Source organism: Eriocheir sinensis, unplaced genomic scaffold, assembly GCF_024679095.1.
Source record: "Eriocheir sinensis breed Jianghai 21 unplaced genomic scaffold, ASM2467909v1 Scaffold1, whole genome shotgun sequence".
NCBI classification, from domain to species: Eukaryota; Metazoa; Arthropoda; class Malacostraca; order Decapoda; family Varunidae; genus Eriocheir; species Eriocheir sinensis.
Window position 1 is genome coordinate 163,619 of NW_026110295.1, and position 18,254 is coordinate 181,872.

The 18,254-nt window shown below is 45.4% G+C and overlaps 2 long non-coding RNA genes across 2 annotated transcripts; one reads left to right on the forward strand and one right to left on the reverse strand.

Moving 5' to 3' along the window:
- Window positions 1-1,139: 1,139 nt before the first annotated feature.
- On the reverse strand, window positions 1,140-17,337 carry LOC126988858 (uncharacterized). The gene is made up of 3 exons (XR_007742591.1): window positions 17,193-17,337; window positions 16,260-17,064; window positions 1,140-1,235 (listed from the first exon to the last, which is right to left on the reverse strand). It is a non-coding gene; the product is annotated as an uncharacterized LOC126988858 (long non-coding RNA).
- Window positions 12,639-13,780, forward strand: LOC126988857 (uncharacterized). Its single transcript, XR_007742589.1, has 3 exons — window positions 12,639-13,154; window positions 13,311-13,538; window positions 13,623-13,780. It is a non-coding gene; the product is annotated as an uncharacterized LOC126988857 (long non-coding RNA).
- Window positions 17,338-18,254: the final 917 nt, after the last annotated feature.

Genomic DNA, 18,254 nt, shown 5'->3' on the forward strand with positions numbered 1-18,254 from the left:
ATTGGTTTAAGTGTAATAGTTTTTGTCATTCAATATTTTTTATACATGTGAGGATTGCTCAATATATTTTTGCCGTAACTTAAAATATTCTTAATCCTTGAATATTGGTTTGCGTGTCAGGGATCAATTGTGAGGCCTGACGGTTAAGGGGCTGGCAGAACAACTGTTAAGTGGGTGACCAGAAGACAAACTGCATTAACATGCTCACAGGGCCCGAAACACAAGCACACAAGGAAAAATCACAGAGACTTGTACACTATGTACATTTTAATTAGTCTAAAATACAGAACATTGTCACATGTTTAACTTACTTTGAGTAAGGTCTCAAAAGAGAAAATACTTGCAAATATTTTAATACATTCATCTCTCTCTCTCTCTCTCTCTCTCTCTCTCTCTCTCTCTCTCTCTCTCTCTCTCTCTCTCTCTCACACACACACACACACACACACCAACACACCGATAAATACTGGTACAGTGCCTAAGGAGTGGCGGAGGGCCAAAGTGGTCCCTATATACAAAAGTGGAAGAAAGGAAGAACCCCTGAACTACAGACCCGTGTAATTGACCAGTGTACTATGTAAAATATGTGAAAAAGTGATAAAGAAACAATAGACGAAATTTCTAGAAGAGCATAATTTAATAACAAGTAAACAGTATGGATTCCAGAAAAGGGGACTCATGTGTGACAAACTTACTGAGCTCTTACTCAAGAGTGACCGATAAAATACACACCTCACCATTTCACCCAACGAAATTAGCAATTATTGCTTTACGTACTGCTCTTCCAGCTCCTCGGCCAGCAGCTGCTCCAAGAACAGCAGTAGGAGCATCCTGCTCTTCCTCATCCTCTTCAAGCTAAGGAGGAAATAAGATCTTAAAAGTACTCACAAAGTACTATATTACTCTTGCTCTGCTGAATGTGTCTGCTGATACACTGTTGCATTTTTACATCTACTGTATTAATAGCAATTGCACTGCTGCAGCCAGAAATCTGAATGATTGAAAGTTATCACTAAATAAAGTTCCTATGTTCTCAACAAAGTTTATCCATCAGGAAGCATATGAAAGAATGTCTGAAAGCTAACTCTCCACCTTACCGAAATATAAATTTGTACCCGCTGTGGAAGTGGAATACCCCGCTGGACACAGCGGTTGTGCAGCAGTAAACATGAGGTGATGATGTTGAGGCACTTCATGGGAGCATACTGCAAGGCACCCCAGATTTGTGAAGGCACCTGTAAATAGTGTTAGTTGTCAAAATTACTGAGTCAAAGACAATTGAAATACAAATCTTCCAAGCACTCCCGTCTTGTCTTTTTTTTTTTTACATCTTCGCCTATGGCATACGGGTAGAGTAGTAGGTAATGGTGACAGTGACGGGACCAAAATAATTCGCAAGCATGATCAAGAATTTGCAGCCAAAAAAAAATGACGTCGAAAAATTTTGTACGTCGAATTTCCCGGCCGGCCGTGCGGCCAGTCAGCCGGGCGGCCAGTCAGCCGGGCGGCCAGCCAGCCGCGCGGGCAGCCAGCCGCCGAGGGGACCTCCCCACTACCCAACCGGGGAGTGGTCACAAACCTACCCAAAAGTGACCATTCCCCACCCCCCCACCCCCACCCCACCCCACCCCAAACACCCACCACCTTCCACGCCATCGTGTCTCCCCGGAGGCCTGAGCGTCACCCTCCTGCCGGGGATTGGTTAGGGGCGTCCTTTCGCGCCGTGCCGGGGCGTCGCCCTCCTGCCGGGGATCGGTTAGCGCGAGCGGTGACGTGTTGGGCGGATCGGTTAGGGCGTCCTTTCGCGCCGTGCCGGGCGTCACCTCCTGCCGGGGATCGGTCCTTTCGCACCGTGCCGGGCGTCACCCTCCTGCCGGGGATCGGTCCTTTCGCGCCGTGCCGGGGATCGGCTAGGGCGTCCTTTCGCACCGTGCCGGGCGTCACCCTCCTGCCGGGGATCGGTCCTTTCGCACCGTGCCGGGCGTCACCTCCTGCCGGGGATCGGTTAGCGCGAGCGGTGACTTGTTGGGCGGAGGCCTGGCTACCTTTTCCCCTCCCTTCCCCTCCCGCTATTGATTTTTTTTTCCAGTTTGCCAGCATGTGTGTGCGTGTCCCCCTCTATGCCCTACCCCTCGCGAGCGGTGACTTGATGGTCAGTCTGAGGGTACCACTACCCCTCCCTCTACCCGCTATTGATTTTTCAGTTTGCCAGCATATGCGTGTGTGTGTGTGTGCGTGTGTTACTGTTGATTTTCATATTGACTGGAGTTATATCGATTGTCTTTTTAGTGAGGGGTAGGAACGGGAAAAGTAGATTTTATACATTTTTATTGAAATATAGTGGAAAAAAATGGTATGACAAGTTATTATATTACCCTAATCTAGTCTATTTTATTTGTTCTTTCTTAATCCAGGCTAATTTGTTCTTTCTTAATCCAGACTAAATACATGCTATGCCTACTAGTCTATTTTATTTGTTCTTTCTTAATCCAGGCTAATTTGTTCTTGCTTAATCCAGACTAAATACATGCTAAGCCTAAAAACTAAAAACACACAATCGCCATAAAAAAAAAAAGACATTACAAACTCACACCGTACAGGCTCAAAGAAATACAATGGAAACCCACCCATCCTACCCTTTTTTTCCCTCCCCCAAAATAAATCCTAATTGAAAGAGACATATTACAAACTTATGTCGTACATGCCCAAAGACAGCCCATAAAAGGATGACAACACGAGTACATATACAAATGAAGAAAAAAAATACACAACACAAGTACATATACATAAAAAATAATACACACAGAGCGAGTACCGGTTAGGGGCGTCCTTTCGCACTGTGCCGGGGCGTCACCCTCCTGCCGGGTGGACTTAAGACTCGAGTTTTGGAGCACGACATGTGTGTTTGGGCGGGAAAAAAAAAAAAAAACTGGTGTGCATGCGGCTTGGTCCCCTACGCCTTTTCCGGCGTGCCCACGCCACCATGTCTCCCCCCTACCCCCTTCTATACCCACCCTTATGTGAGCGTCGGCTTGTTGGGCGGAGACCTGTACCATTCCCCACCTCCTCCTCCTTGGGCGGAGGCCTGTGGCTACCATTCCCCTACCTCCCTCCACCCAGGGAAATTTATTGAAGAAAAGTTGCTCATTTTATCACGAATGAGTCTGTGAAAAGTATAGTTTATAAACTTATAAGGAGAGAAAGAGAGAGAGGAGCGAGAACGGGGAAAAAAAAAAAAAAAGTAGAACAGCGGAAGCAAGGCCTCGGCTTGGTGACCGAGTTATTTATTGCCTCCGAGCAGCCACCACCACGCCACGCCGTCTCTTTTCAGTCCATCTGCGACAATCGAAGCGAAGGGAGACACGAGCGTGAGTAAAGTGGTGTATATGCGTAACCGTTTCGTCTATGAAAAAAAAAAGAGTGTGGGGAACGTGCGCTATCGGTGTGATTTAAGCGGCGTATACCTCCGATCTCCCACGACCGTATTTTATATATGAAAATTGGACGACAGTCAGTCAAACCGACCAAAAGGGTGTGCTACGCGCTGAGCATCGCCCTCCTGCCGGGATCGGTTAAGGGCGCCGTTCGCTCCGTGTTGGGGAGCCACCACTATCTTTCACGCTATGCTGGCGCGTGCCTCCCTCCAGCCACCATTGACGCCCCCCCCCCGGTGAAGCATGGGTATGTGTTTGGGCTAGCGTGAGCGCTGCTTAGCCCCCGATCCCTCGCGAACGGCGGCGGCGGCGGCGGCTGAGGTTTGAAAAGGGGTGTGTGGGGAGACGTCCGTGTGATTTGCGCATATTTTATATACACGCGCTTGAAAAAATCCGCATGAATTGTGTATATTTTATATAAATGAACTCAAAAAAAAAAATGGAAGATACCGGCGATAGTAAGGATAATTGTTTGAGTTTCAAAAAAGAGATAAATGAGGAGGTAGATAAACTCATGGACATTATTAACAGCAGTGGCGAAGGAGAGGAGGATATGGACGGTAATTGTTTGAGTTTCGATGAAGAGATAGATAAACTCATGGGCATTATTATCAACAGTGGCGAGGAGGAGGAGAAGGAGGAGGAGGAGGAGGAGGAGGAGGAGGAGGAGGAGGGAGGAGGAGGAGGAGGACGGGGGGAGGAGGACGGGAGGAGGAGGAGGAGGACGGGGAGGAGGACGGGGAGGAGGAGGAGGATGAGGAGGAGGAGGACGGGGAGGAGGAGGAGGATGAGGAGGAGGAGGACGGGGAGGAGGAGGAGGAGATGGATGATGATGTTTGCTTGAGTTTCGATGAAAAGAGAAAGGAGGAGCTAGATAAATTCGCTGACATTACTATCAGCAGCGGCGGAGAATGGGACGGAGAGGAGGAGGAAGAGAAGGAGGAGGAGGAAGAGGAGGAGGGCGAAGATTGTAGCGACAATGCTATTAATGATGATGATGATGATGATGATGATGATGATGATGATGATGACAGGGGGTTTGCCGCGCATACCCCTGTCAGAGAAAGGGCGGAGGGGGAAAAGAGGGCCTGTCCAGCGGCAAGCAAAGATGAGGTCAGCCAACAACGCGGGGGTGGAAGTGGGTGTCCCGCTGCCAGCGAGGAAGAGGAAGGGAGCGTTGGTGACGGCAATATTGATAGCGACACACCACCCGCTGATGAAGATAATGTTGAGAGACAGCGCGCAGAAGTCATCAGAAGGGAATACGCCTTTGATCGCGATTTACTTTATTTAGAGTTTAGTATACCTCCAGATGACGCTAGCGATCCACAGAGCTTTCTTAGAAACAACAGAGTAGAATTTATTCAAATATTACGTGATGAGATAGAAGCCATGGATCATCCTCCCCCCCAAGTCAGGGCGTATGCTGAAATGCGAATCCAACTTGTGAGATTGGGCGAGGAAGAGGATATTAGTCCGTTTTATATGGTTTTTCCATCAGAGCTCATTACCCAGGGCGAGGTACCGCGTTTTGTAGAAAACGTAGTCCAGTACATGGCGGAACGCTTGGAAAGACATTTGAATGAAGTAGAAGGCTCGGGTTTCATGATACTGGAAATTGACATGTTTAAAGTAATCTTAGGTAGAACAGGTCATCGAGCGGCGATAGGCATACACGTCAATAAACCATTGGGCTTCCGGGGAGCTCGCACCATTTTTAACCCTTCGGGCGAGGAGGGTTACTGTCTTGTGCAATGTCTCGCGGCTCACGCTCTTTTGGAAAAAGATCCTAAAATTCAGGACCTTCCTCGCAAAACAAAAACACTGAGACAATGCAAGAAATTAGTGACTGTGCCAGATATAGATTTCCCTCTAGCGTGGGAAGATATTGCGCTAATCGAGCGGATGAATAAGCTCTCCATTTATGTGTACGCAGTAGCCCCCATTGATGATGATGATGATGATGATGATGATGAGGAGGAGGAGGAGGAGGAGGAGGAGGAGGAGGAGGAGGAGCGCCAAAGAATGCGTCGGAAGAGCGGAAATAGTTGGGGTGGGACTAGGCACGAGATTTATGTAACCCGGAAAGGTGCAGCTACTGGGACATATGTTGCTTTATTATTACTGGATGGGCAACATTTTGCCCTCATAAAAGATTTCGCAAAATTCATGCCAGCATTTATGAGAGGTCATAAACGGCGCTTAAAAGGCCAGACGCTGAATCAGTACTCTAGATATTGCAAAAACTGCTTGACTGGATATTTTGACAAAGCCGACCTTGAGGAACATGAAGCCAGTTGTCAGATTCAGCAAAACTTGTATTCCCCACCTCAAAATCAGTGCTGCAATTCACTGACAGCGGTAAAACATACCCTCCATCGCACACTGCCTTTTTTGATTTTGAGTCTATTCTTGACGACTCTGAATCCAACAGTCACGTTATCAATCAGCACAGAGCCATGGCGTACGCCTTCTGCATCTTGGATTCAGCGGGCTCTGTAGTTTGCAAACATAATTACTGCGGGAGAGATGCAGCGTCACACTTTCTCAAGAACCTGGCCTCCTCCTGGAGGAAAATTAAAGAGGAAAGGAAAACATATGACATGGTCCTAACCCCCGAGGCGGTAATTGATTTCAAACGTCAGACGACGTGTCAGATTTGTAAGAAAGAATTTCAGAATACAAAAGACAAACATCACCATCACGATCATACCAGACCTGGCCCAAACTATCTTGGTGCATTATGTAGAAGATGCAATACATTATGTGTCAGTAACCGCTGTCAACTTCCTACATTTGCCTTTCACATGACTTATGATATGAGCCTGATACTGAAAGAAGCCGACCGACAGAGTTTCCATAGGAAGAAAACTAACGTAATCACTAAAGCGGGATTACGTTTTTTGAGGGTAGATGTGGACAATATAAAGTTTCTCGACGCGAGAGCCTTTCTTGATGGCAGTCTGGCCCATCTCAGCGCAGAACATATTGCCTCGGGGGAATCTCTACCTGTCACTCGAGCGCTCATAAATCATTTCCCGCACCGGCGCGTGAGCTCCTCCTCACAGGAAAGCAATGTTTTCCTTACGAGTTCGTCAATGATTTTGACAAATTAGCGCGTCAGTCACTTCCAGACATTGAAGATTTTTATAGCAGGCTTAAAAGCCGCGGCGTAAGTGAGGAGGAGTACAGCCACGCGCAAGCAGTGTGGAATGCCCTGGGTTGTCAAACCTTAAAAGACTACATGCGCGCATACCTTCTAGTAGATGTAGGCTTGCTTGCTGACATTCTACAGAAATGGCGAAGCGTGTTGCATGAAACATATGGATTAGATATAACACATTATGTCTCTCTCCCCGGATACGCTTTCGACAGCTTCTTAAAATCAACAGAAGCCAAAATAGAACAGCCGAGCGATCCAGACTTGTATCATCTTGTAAGAGACAATGTAAGAGGAGGCTTTACTACAGTAGTCCAACCACAGGCAGTTGCAAATAACCATCACATTAATCCTGATTTCAACCCCGAACGAGACACCCCAACACACATTATCTATTTAGATAAGAATAGTCTGTATCCTACAGTAATGTGTAGGCTTCCTGAGAGAAATTTTTAAAAATTATTGGTAGAAGCAAGAAAGGAGTGGTTAAGAACTCATGACATAACAAATGTGGAGACGGATGGAAGCGTGGGGTACTGGTTTCGCTGCGACTTACACCCAATTGAGTCCGATGTGGCTAGGTCAACGGATGAGTTTCCCTTACACATCCACCACATGGACATAGATAGCGAGCAACACCTGTCTGAACACAGCAAGGCATTTATGGCGAAAACAGGATGGCAACTCCCTAGGGTGACGCGAAAGCTTGTTGGATCGCATTGCGCTCAGTATGGTGTCCTCACCACGCTACCCATGTTGCAGTTTTGCTTGGGAATGGGAGGTAAAATTGCAGAAATCCACGATATCTATCAGTTTACCCAATCCACATTTCTTAAAGAGTTTATGGAGGGTAACATCAAAGCACGACGCGAGGCCAGCAGTAAAATCCTACAGAAAGCCTATAAAGTCATTTCAAATAGTATATTTGGTCGAACCCTTATGGATCCAGTCAAATATAGCATAAATACAGACATTGTAACCTCCAAGTCAGCACTACGGCGCAGGTTACGAGACCCATTATTCAAGAGACTCATACCTCTTAGTAACGACAGAGTCCTTGTTGTTCGAGGAAGGAAGAACATTCGCATCAACCAACCAAATTACATTGGTTATCAGATTTTGGAGCTTTCTAAGGTTGAAATGTACGACTTCTATTACCACATAATTCGAAAAGCCTGTGGCGCAGAGAATGTCTCATATATTTACGGCGACACAGATTCGGCTGCCATATGCATCTCTAACTTCCAAGACATTAGTGAATTTTATTCGCTTCCACTCATAAAATCCATAATGAATTTTAGTAACTTCCCCACCACCCACCCCGCCTATGACACTTCCAAGAAAGGTCAAGCGGGGTATGTCAAGTCAGAAGTGGGCGCGGCCCATATAAAGGAAGTGCTTTGCCTGAAACCTAAGATGTACTCTATCAAATTGCATGATCCCTCAAGCGGCGAGGATGCAGAAATAAAAAAAGCTAAAGGGGTACCTCACTATAGTTTGAGAAACTATAATCATGAAAAATACAGACAGGTACTGCAAGGGGCGGGGGTGTATAAGGCACGCCTCTATAGCATCCGCACCCTGAAAGGTCAGGTATGCACTACCTCCATTGAGAAGGCGACTTTAAGCGCATTAGACAACAAAAGAGTGCATCTGCTCTCTGATGACAGCATGCCGGGTAATCCTTCTCGTGTTTTTACGAGAGCTTATGGCCACCCTGATTTACCTGAGAATCTGCGTCAAATGCGGAGGACATCTCAAACTGCTTCTACTAGCCGCGCCACTACTGCCACTACTGCTAGTACTACTCATAATGTTGTCGGGGATACTTTAAGTGAAAGTGGTGATGAGGGTGTGTATAGTCACGGAACTAGACCAGTGGCGTGTAATCTATGGAGAAAAAGATATAGGAAATACAACGTAGAGAACGTTAATCGATCAAACAAAAGAAAGAGGAGAGAAACCAATGTCTCCCCATCACGCCAGCTACCAGCAGCGTCAACATCATCTCCACGGTTGCCTTTATCCTCACCCTCCCCACCCCCGAGAATAGCATGGAGATTCCCTCCCCCACCGGGCTGGGTTTCAGACAAAGGAGCTCACGCGAGTGGCTGTAACGGTGACAGAGCTCGCGCTAAAAGCAATCATTGATATAAAGGTCGAATATATAGGTATATGACAGCTCACAATAAACTCGAGTATATTTCCATCTTGCAGAAGGTACTCGAGAGCTATAACCGCACGCCTCACGCACGTCTAGGAAAAACCCCAGCCGAAGTACATGCCATGAAGGACCCGCGAGGAATCATTCGTCAGTTTAAGAAAATGCATAATTATAAAAACAGAGAAAAGCGTCAAGGTAAAGCCAGTCGTGTGCTGAACATCGGGGACTACGTTCGACTCGTGGGCGCGACGCTCAAGATATTTCCTAATGACCTCGAATTCACCAACAAGAAGAAAAAAAAAAGCACCTCCCCTCGCCTTTGTTCACAAGGATCTTGTTTTGTTGTTGGCTAAACTCTCCCCCGACAAGCGGAAAAAAGTAATTGCAGTGTTGAACAAGAAACATATAGATTGCTTGTCAGAAGTGTTTCTAAATTTCCTAAAAACTAATCTTACGCGAAATACAAAGATTGTGAAATCCCTGAACAAATATAAAAAACACATAAGGAAAGTCGCCAACAAGGGGGTAAGTACACTAAAAAAAAACTACTGAGAACGCAGCGGGGCGGCGCTATACTCTCTGTGCTGTTACCTCTGGCAGCTAGTGTCATAACTGGTCTTTTAACAAAATGAAGGAATATTGTCTCATCCCGAAATCAACAGCAGAACAATTTTACTCAAGTCTTCTACGGGAGCCGTAACATAAAACGAAACAGAAAGACGGACGAGGAAAAAGAAAAGAGTGCGGAAACCGTTGTCGGGTTCGACGGTCAAGGCGTCAACTGCATTAAAAATATAAAGAGACGCGCGCTGCAAGATGTATTAACCCCAAACAACCACCGCCATCTATAGCGGCCAAAGGTCCTCGCACGACGTTCCCCACCAATACTATCGATTCGAAACCTGCCATAGATAACAGGATTGATGTTAGAATGAAAGCAGCTCAAAGGGATTACGCCAAAGCTTTCTTAGCTCTCATGAAACATACTCCAGGAATTACATGGGATACAAACGTAAATCTTTGAGCCCCATTAATAATTTTAACGTCATTGATATATTGCAAACCTTAAGTGACGTCAACAGCAAATTAGGCTTCAAAGCTGATGATATACCATTTATTAAAATGCTTTTCCACAACACAAACTTAGATCCCTCATTTATACGCAATAATAAGGCAAGGAAGCAACTGTTTGGAGGAGGTGGGGGAGGAAGGAGAAGTGCCCCAATTCGGGCAAAGCCACGCCCCACGCCTTCTTTCTCCGCCCCCCGCGCGGATGCCGGGTATGACGTGGGAGAATTATCGCGTATAAAAGGATTTTGTTTTGGGGTGGGATATAGACACTTGTGACCTCGCGGGACAGGGAGACTCTAAGCGTGAGTAAGAGCGAGAATTAATATATATTTTTTCTATAAACATGTCAGACTATCCCATCATTCCTGTGAAGGGGCGAATGACCGATCGCCAGTTCATTGACGACAGTGTGTGTTTAGTAGCCACCATCAACGCCAGCAGTTTTAAACTTAGCGGTATAGCCAAGGACTTGGCTGAAGTGTATGGCTATGCTAATCTCTTTGAAAATCGGAAACAACTTTATAATTTGAACAGAGTCGTTTGGAGTGACAGACCGAATGTGGGGTCGCTGGTAGTGAAGGAACCACCTACGGAATCAAATTATCCCATTGTGGTGGGTATGGTGACTCAATTTTGTCAGGGTGAATCTGTAGAATATAATGACGTGTCAAGATATTTTATTGAAACCAGCAGAGATATGCATTATGTGAACGGTTTAATGTCGGACACCAAGCAAAGCAGACGCGATAATTTTAAATGTTGCCTCAATGAGCTAGGTGATTATGTAAAGCAGAAAAAAAACATTCGAAAAGTCATTTTTCCTACCGGCGTAGGACGAAGGGGAAAGATGGATCATGAATGGAACGTGGCCTACTTGAAGGAGCTAAGATCTTTTGCCCACCAACTAGATTTGAATAACGTTAAGGTAATGCTCTTGGGGCAGGAAGAGGACGAAGAATCTCCCGCGAAAGCCTCAACTGCCGGGGATGGGCGACAGACACAAACCACTGTGTAGCTATAAAAATTACGTTTTATATTTTTTTTAACTAGTGGTCATGCAGTCATCGTTGCGAACAGTGTTTCTTCCGCCTACGGAGGGTGAATTTTCAAGTCTTTTGAGTAGCTTTCCACATCAGGTGGGGGGTGGTTTTGGCAATATTCGAACTGTGCATTTCGCCCATCCTGCAAAACTACAACAAATAGTTGGCGGTATTTTAGTACGCTCGCAAACCTAGCCAAGAGTGTAATGCCCTTCTATTCAGAACCGGAAGACATACGAGGCACAGTGCCTCTTGAACACAGTGGAAACTTACGCATAAGTCTTCAGCTTAAAAAAGGCGTGGATGAAAATTTTGTAATTATCTGTTTTGGGGATACAAAGGGAGTGTCAATCAACTCGGAGAGGCACGTGTCTTGCGACACTAGAGCATAATGAATAATCAACAAATTATGAAAGCTCTACAAGGAAGACTTTATCACAATAATATATATTTCTTAGGCTGTCTTCCCGCTGACGATGTAGCGAAATTAAATCTAAGGAGTGAGTCAGACAAGCCCATTGTCTTTATTGCTAATGTGTTAGGCGCACCGCAAGCTTCGAAAATGGGTCACTGGGTGGTGTTCTATGTTAGTGATAAGTGTATATATTTCTTCGACACATACGCCCTGACCCCATCATTATATTCTAAGTACTTTCGAAGTTTCTTAAATAAGCATAAAGATTATCCTGTTTTTAAACTTGCCACAAGATTACAGTCGGACAAAACTCTGGTGTGTGGCGTGTATTGCATTCAATTCGTATACTTATGTAATAAAATAGGCTTAGAGAGGACTAGTCAGTTTTTGAAAGATAATTATGATTTAGGAAATTTTTTGAAGAATGACAGAAAGGTGTTAACATATGCTTATAGAATGTTTAAAATGCCCCCATGTATAAAAACATTTTGTCAATCTAGTCAAGGACTGACTTACAAGCATTGTATTTCTAAGATATGTGGCTAACTTATTAAATGCTACAATGTGCGTGTGTGTGTAAAAAATGTAGAGCAGTAGCATGTGGCTTATTCATTTATGGCGTGTGTGCATTTATATGTAGTTATTAAGAACAAGGATTCTGTTTTTTTTTTTCGTGCGACGTGACCGGATGGGCGTGAGTTTGTTCACGCTTTCCTATGTGTAAAAAATGTAGAGAAGTAGTATGTAGCTTATTCATTTATGGCGTGTGTGTGTGTGTGTGTGTGTGTGCAATTATATGTAGTTATTAAGAACAGGATTATGTTGTTGTTTTTTTTCGTGCGACGTGACCGGGTGGGTGTGAGTTTGTTCACGCCTTCCTATTGTTCGGAAGTAGCATGTGGCTTATTCATTTATGGCGTGTGTGTGTGTGTGCATTTATATGTAGTTATTAAGAACAAGGATTCTGTTTTTTTTTTTTTTTCGTGCGACGTGACCGGATGGGCGTGAGTTTGTTCACGCTTTCCTATGTGTAAAAAATGTAGAGAAGTAGCATGTAGCTTATTCATTTATGGCGTGTGTGTGTAGTTATATGTAGTTATTAAGAACAGGATTATGTTTTTTTTTTTTTTTTCGTGCGACGTGACCGGGTGGGTGTGAGTTTGTTCACGCCTTCCTATTGTTCGGAAGAAGAATGGCTTGTGGTTTTGGGCATGTGCGAGCGTGTTTGCATACATGTGTGTGCGTGTCCCCTATAACCTGGGGTAGCCTCGGAAGAAGAAAAGGCTTGTGGTAGTGTGCGCCTGTTTTTTTTTTTTTTTCGTGCGACGTGACCGGGTGGGTGTGAGTTTGTTCACGCTTTCCTATGTGTAAAAAATGTAGAGAAGTAGTATATAGCTTATTCATTTATGGCGTGTGTGTAGTTATATGTAGTTATTAAGAACAGGATTCTGTTTTTTTTTCGTGCGACGTGACCGGGTGGGTGTGAGTTTGTTCACGCCTTCCTATTGTTCGGAAGAAGAATGGCTTGTGGTTTTGGGCATGTGCGCGCGTGTTTGCATACATGTGTGGGCGTGTCCCCTATAACCTGAGGTAGCCTCGGAAGAAGAAAAGGCTTGTGGTAGTGCGCGCATATGCCCCAAATAACCCCGGGTAGCTTAGTCAGTCCCCTAACGTTGCGAGAGGAGCATCATGGAGGAAGTCTTCGCCGTCATGAACTTACAACAACAACAGCCCCACGCTGCCGCTGCAACTCTTCATGCTGACGATGTTGACGATCAGATAATGGGTCAAGCCGCATTAGAAGTTGAAGCCATGGATAACACATCCCAAGCTGAAGCCGTGGATAACACATCACATCCCAGAAACGGAGGTGAGATATCCGCCTCTTGTATTTTTTTTCTGCGCGCACAAGCGCTGGTGTGTGTGTGTGTGTGTGTGTGTGTGTGTGTGTGTGTGTGTGTGTGTGTGTGTGTGTGTGTGTGTGTGTGTTTAAAAAAATATATATATATATTTCTTGTCATTTCAGCGGATGTTGGTGGTGGTGAGGTGGGGGATGTTCCAGAAACTCCCAAGTCTACCGGTGAACACATCACGGGCGAGTCATTGGGCAACAACAACCGCGGCGCGTTGGGAGGTGTCGGTAAAATGGGGCGGCGCGTGCTGAGAGAGGGGCTTCTGCGACTTCTGAAGGATGTGATACCTCCATTACCAGTGTCTCGTCTGAAGAACGACCCACCGGCCAGCGTAACGCATAGTAAGTATTTTTTTATTCTTACAAGAGAGAGAGAGAGAGATTGATTTTTTTTTGTCTAATAATGTTTCTCTATCTTTTCATAAGTCCACGGCAACAACAACAGACACGCTTCGGTGATGGTGTGTCTTGACTCTCCGTCGGGCGCTGAATCGCGAGAGCGGCGGCGAAGTCGTCTGCAGCAAAAAGATCATGAAATGCGTCAATCACGACTGGAAAAAAAAATGCAGCATATGGCGGAAGTGTTGCGGCAGCTCCAGCAGCAGGAGACGCACCAGAGACAACAAGATCGCGACCGGGGACAAGAACGGCGGCGAAGAATGACAAAGAATAATTTGCCGAAGCAGCAAGAACACCGGGACCCAAGACTGTCTCAGAAGAGCCTCCATAAAGTTGGGAGAAAAAAACTTCAGGTGGCCAAACGTCAGGCGGGTCTCTTCTCCTCAGCGGCGGCGTACGGTCGGGGAAAACCAAAGAAAAAAAATCTCTCTGTGACCAAGAAACTCGTCTTTGAAGACCCACCAGCGCGGCGTGCAGCAGCAGCGGCCGCTGGAGAAAATCTCGCGCCACAACCGGGCCCTTCCAATGCGGCTCGTGCGGACGAAACAAATGAAAGCTTCTCAAGCACTGACCTTCCTTCAGCTTTCAATTCTTTGAATTTTTCTCATAGCATGGACGTGAATAATATTATAAATGTTCTTGATGAGAGTCCTATATTTAGTGCTTAGCAATTTTTTTTTTTATATATGTACTCGCTCTGTGTGTATTATTTTTTATATATATGTGCTTGTGTTGTGTATTTTTTTTCTTCATTTTTTTTTATGGCGATTGTGTATTTTTGTTTTTAGGCTTAGCATGTATTTAGTCTGGATTAAGAAAGAACAAATTAGCCTGGATTAAGAAAGAACAAATAAAATAGACTAGTAGGCTTAGCATGTATTTAGTCTGGATTAAGAAAGAACAAATTAGCCTGGATTAAGAAAGAACAAATAAAATAGACTAGTAGGCTTAGCATGTATTTAGTCTGGATTAAGCAAGAACAAATTAGCCTGGATTAAGAAAGAACAAATAAAATAGACTAGTAGGCATAGCATGTATTTAGTCTGGATTAAGAAAGAACAAATTAGCCTGGATTAAGAAAGAACAAATAAAATAGACTAGATTAAGGTAATATAATAACTTGTCATACCATTTTTTTTCCACTATATTTCAATAAAAATGTATAAAATCTACTTTTCCCGTTCCTACCCCTCACTGAAAAAACAATCGATATAACTCCAGTCAATATGAAAATCAACAGTAACACACGCACACACACACACACGCATATGCTGGCAAACTGAAAAATCAATAGCGGGTAGAGGGAGGGGTAGTGGTACCCTCAGACTGACCATCAAGTCACCGCTCGCGAGGGTGGGGCATAGAGGGGGGACACGCACACACATGCTGGCAAACTGGAAAAAAAATCAATAGCGGGAGAGGGAGAGGAGGGGAAAGGTAGCCACAGGCCTCCGCCCAACAAGTCACCGCTCGCGCTAACCGATCCCCGGCAGGAGGGTGACGCCCCGGCACGGTGCGAAAGGACCGATCCCCGGCAGGAGGGTGACGCCCCGGCACGGTGCGAAAGGACCGATCCCCCGGCAGGAGGGTGACGCCCCGGCACGGTGAAAGGACGCCCCTAGCCGATCCCCGGCACTGGGGCGAAAGGCCCGGCACGGCGCGAAAGGACCGATCCCCCGGCAGGAGGGCGACGCCCCGGCACGGTGCGAAAGGACCGATCCCCCGGCAGGAGGGCGACGCCCCGGCACGGTGCGAAAGGACCGATCCCCCGGCAGGAGGGTGACGCCCCGGCACAGTGCGAAAGGACGCCCCTAACCGATCCCCTGAACAAGGCACCGCTCGCGCTAACCGATCCCCGGCAGGAGGGCGACGCCCCGGCACGGCGCGAAAGGACCGATCCCCCGGCAGGAGGGCGACGCCCCGGCACGGTGCGAAAGGACCGATCCCCCGGCAGGAGGGTGACGCCCCGGCACGGCGCGAAAGGACGCCCCTAACCGATCCCCTGAACAAGGCACCGCTCGCGCTAACCGATCCCCGGCAGGAGGGCGACGCCCCGGCACGGCGCGAAAGGACGCCCCTAACCAATCCCCGGCAGGAGGGTGACGCTCAGGCCTCCGGGGAGACACGATGGCGTGGAAGGTGGTGGGTGTTTGGGGTGGGTGGGTGGGGTGGGGGGGGGTGGGGGGGGGGGAATGGTCACTTTTGGGTAGGTTTGTGACCAGTCCCCGGTTGGTTAGTGGGGAGGTCCCCTCGGCGGCTGGCTGCCCGCGCGGCTGGCTGGCCCGCCCGGCTGACTGGCCGCCCGGCTGACTGGCCGCACGGCCGGCCGGGAAATTCGACGTACAAAAATTTTTCGACGTCATTTTTTTTTGGCTGCAAATTCTTGATCATGCTTGCGAATTATTTTGGTCCCGTCACTGTCACCATTACCTACTACTGGGTAGTCTTAGGCCACTTGGCGGTGACTGAAAAATCCAAGGTGGTAACGTGGGGATTCAAACCCACGTCTGCTCACTTTCACACCAAATATTTATTTTTTAAATTTGCCTTTCCAATCACTTTATTGCTGTAACATGTTAGTAATCTAATTCTCACTGGGTTCTAATGGATGGCCAGCATATGTGAATGCATAGGTATTGGGAATAAGGAAAAGAAGTTTGTCACCTGAACCGGCTCTTTAGTATTCCAAAGGTTTGCTCCACAACGACACGTGTCCGTGTATGGGCCCTATTGTAGCGCTCCTCCGGTTCTGTTGTGGGGTTGCGGACTGGAGTCATCAAAAATGGCTCTAATGCATAGCCGCTGTCACCTGTAAAGATTACAGTCATGTGATATCATTTTCAGGATGTGAAATAACTACTTAAGAAAGCTACTGTAACACACTAAGTATTTACTGAAAAGGTATTTATGTAACATATGTAATGCAACATTTGTCAAGAACATCAACATCCCTCCAGATACGCACCAAGGAGCAGGTAGTCCCCAAACTCACCCCTGCGAAAGCGTTCATATAGGTCGCAATGGTGCCAGATGAAGGAGTCGTGATTTGACCCTGCTAAAAAGGGGAGAATAAAAAAAAGGATTCCAAAACATGGACATGTTAATACTGGAAAAAAATACCAGACTCAAGAGAAAAGCTGTAGCATGTTTGGTGTGCCCAACGCTGGTGGAGTCTTAGCATCTTCAAATGCTCAAGTTCCATTGCCTAAATAGCTAATCTGCAATTATTCTTGCTAAAAATCAAACTTTAGAAATGCTGTAGCAGGTAAGGGATGTTTGTGATTTAACTATTAACATGCCTAACAATAAATGATATCATCAATAAGGAACACTTACCTGGAAATGACACAATAGCTGATGATCATACCAGCAGCATCACACACAACTTGGATGTTGAAAGAGTGGTACCTCTTCCTGTTCACGTAGGCAGCCTCATTTTCATGGGGTGCCTTAATGGAAATATGAGTACCTGTTGATAAACATTATGCAAATAAATATTATTTAGCGATAGGCAGATTGTAAATCTATTCATGTACTTTTACTGAGACCAATATCATATGTGCTCATTCGTCAGTCCCTAGTAATTTTGAATCTTACAATCAATGGCACCAATAACCCGAGGGAAACTCCGAACTCTTGCAAAAGCTGTTGCCGATTCCATCAATGCATGCATCGTGGAGGTCATTTTTATCTCTTGTCGAGCTATGTCACTCAACACAGCTGTCACGTCCTGGACTACACGGCTGACACTGCCCTGTGCAAGCCCTGAAATGCATTAATTTTTAATTGTTTGAAGCATTGTATTTTGGGGATTTCCTCATCACCTTTACCCTTACAAGTAAAATTTGCAAACTTATTGTAATAAAATCTCTTCTTCAATTAAGATAAATCAGCTGCACCTCACTGATTTAGAGTGGAAAAAAAATATATATATATATATATATATATATATATATAAATATATAAAAATATATATATATATATATATATATATATATATATATATATTTATATATATATATATATATATATTTAGTGAATTTAATTCTAAGTACATTTATTCAATCATTATGAAAATTATGAATAATTAAGTAAAGATTGTTCAATGAATGGTATTAATTCCAGAAGTACACCCATCTCACTGTGCTGCATTTTTATGCTTTATGAAGTACCTTGTGCACACACAACACACTACGTATTGTTTTCTTCCACATTTCACTCACTCTTGAAAATAACTTCGTATTTTTTTTTTTTAAATCGGGGAGAGGAATAAGCATTTGAAGCCATTTATTACATTTTTGGCTGAGCTGCAGTCCACTTGGGTATAGCTTTTATTTGGTTAGGTTAAATCTAACCACTAAATTTAACCAAATCTACTGCTGTTTCCCACATCCTATACATGGTTCCTGTAAGCTTAGACTGGTAATAGTGAAGGAATCACTTTGAAAACAGTAAAATGGTTGGAGTTTGGGTGGCCTACAGAGTGATAACCCGATTATTAAAAATGACTAATGAGAATGAACTTACCGCATACGTCGCCTATGACGTGCTGAAAGGAACCGCTGGCTAATAGTCTTAAGGTCACCAAAACCTGTGTGTGTGGCAGGATTGCATGTGACCTCCTGGTCCTCCTCCTTAGGGCAGGCTCAACCTCCTGGA